This window comes from Limulus polyphemus, unplaced genomic scaffold, assembly GCF_000517525.1.
Source record: "Limulus polyphemus unplaced genomic scaffold, Limulus_polyphemus-2.1.2 Scaffold3502, whole genome shotgun sequence".
NCBI classification, from domain to species: domain Eukaryota; kingdom Metazoa; phylum Arthropoda; class Merostomata; order Xiphosura; family Limulidae; genus Limulus; species Limulus polyphemus.
The window spans coordinates 53,339-55,435 of NW_013669112.1; the positions used below are offsets into that span (position 1 = coordinate 53,339).

Sequence of the window (2,097 nt, forward strand, 5' to 3'; positions counted from 1 at the left end):
TTATGTTGTTAAAGTATTGTTGTGAGTTACTTTTTGCATTTTTATTATGTTGTTAAAGTATTATTGTGAGCTACTGTTTACATTTTTATTATGTTGTTAAAGTATTGTTGTGTATCATTTCTCGCATTTTTATTATGTTGTTAAAGTATTGTTGTGAGTTACTTTTTGCATTTTTATTATGTTGTTAAAGTATTATTGTGAGTTACTGTTTACATTTGTATTATGTTGTTAAAGTATTGTTGTGTATCATTTCTCGCATTTTTATTATGTTGTTAAAGTATTGTTGTGAGTTACTTTTTGCATTTTTATTATGTTGTTAAAGTATTATTGCGAGTTACTTTTTGCATTTTTATTATGTTGTTAAAGTATTGTTGTGAGTTACTGTTCACATTTTTATTATGTAAAGTATTGGGGTGAGTTACTTTTTCCATTTTTATTATGTTGTTAAAGTATTATTGCGAGTTACTTCTTGCATTTTTATTATGTTGTTAAAGTATTGTTGTGAGTTACTGTTTACATTTTTATTATGTTGTTAAAGTATTGTTGTGAGTTACTGTTTACATTTTTATTATGTTGTTAAAGTATTGTTGTGAGTTACTGTTTACATTTTTATTATGTTGTTAAAGTATTGGGGTGAGTTACTTTTTGCATTTTTATTATGTTGTTAAAGTATTGTTGCGAGTTACTTTTTGCATTTTTATTATGTTGTTAAAGTATTGTTGTGAGTTACTGTTTACATTTTTATTATGTTGTTAAAGTATTGGGGTGAGTTATTCTTTGCATTTTTATTATGTTCTTAAAGCGTTATTGCTACAAAATTAGTTCGAAGATTTCATTTGTTTGATAGCAATAACTCTGCTTATGGTAAGATTATTTAAAATGACCTGTTTATGAGGTGTGCTAGTTGATGCTTGTGTACCAGTAGGTTGCACAAGTGACATATTTAAAAAAGTAAGCGATCTAAATGATATACTACCAGTGAAAGTTGATTTATCAGGTCTATCAGCATCCACAGTGGTGTAATAAACAGATGAGTGAGTTTTAAAATATTAAATGACATATTAACACATTAGGGATAATCCTTCAGAGTAGTTAAGTGACATACTAATCTATAAAGCTTATAAAGTGACGTAATAAAGTATAATAGGTGATCTATAGGGCTTATAAAGTGGCGTACTAATCATAATATGTGATCTATAAGGCTTATAAAGTGACGTACTAATCATAATAGTTGATCTATAAGGCTTATAAAGTGACGTACTAATAATAATAGGTGATCTATAAGGCTTATAAAGTGACGTACTAATCATAATAGGTGATCTATAAAGCATATAGAGTGACGTACTAATAATAATAGGTGATCTATAAGGCTTATAAAGTGACGTACTAATCATAATAGGTGATCTATAAAGCATATAGAGTGACGTACTAATAATAATAGGTGATCTATAAGGCTTATAAAGTGACGTAATAAATTATAATAGGTGATCTATAAGGCTTATAAAGTGGCGTACTAATAATAATAGGTGATCTATAAAGCATATAGAGTGACGTACTAATAATAATAGGTGATCTATAAGGCTTATAAAGTGACGTACTAATCATAATAGGTGATCTATAAAGCATATAGAGTGACGTACTAATAATAATAGGTGATCTATAAAGCATATAGAGTGACGTACTAATAATAATAGGTGATCTATAGGGCTTATAAAGTGACGTACTAATCATAATAGGTGATCTTTAGGGCTTATAAAGTGACGTAATAAATTATAATAGGTGATCTGTAAAGCATATAGAGTGACGTACTAATCATAATAGGTGATCTATATGGCTTATAAAGTGACGTACTAATAATAATAGGTGATCTATAAAGCATATAGAATGACGTACTAATAATAATAGGTGATCTATAAGGCTTATAAAGTGACGTACTAATCATAATAGGTGATCTATAAAGCATATAAAGTGACGTACTAATCATAATAGGTGATCTATAAAGCATATAGAGTGACGTACTAATAATAATAGGTGATCTATAAGGCTTATAAAGTGACGTAATAAATTATAATAGGTGATCTATAAGGCTTATAAAGT

General features: G+C 27.6%; 1 long non-coding RNA gene across 2 annotated transcripts in view; it reads left to right on the forward strand.

The window, feature by feature from the left end:
• The first annotated feature begins 771 nt into the window (after positions 1 to 771).
• The window catches only part of LOC111088298, a 3,506-nt gene continuing 2,180 nt past the window's right edge, over positions 772 to 2,097 (forward strand). Inside the window, exons 1-2 of one of the 2 annotated variants that reach the window (XR_002612856.1) lie at positions 772 to 1,652; positions 1,695 to 2,074. This is a non-coding gene — a long non-coding RNA (uncharacterized LOC111088298). Of the gene's footprint in view, positions 2,075 to 2,097 lie in introns of both variants that reach the window. The other variant, XR_002612855.1, reaches the window with a different exon arrangement.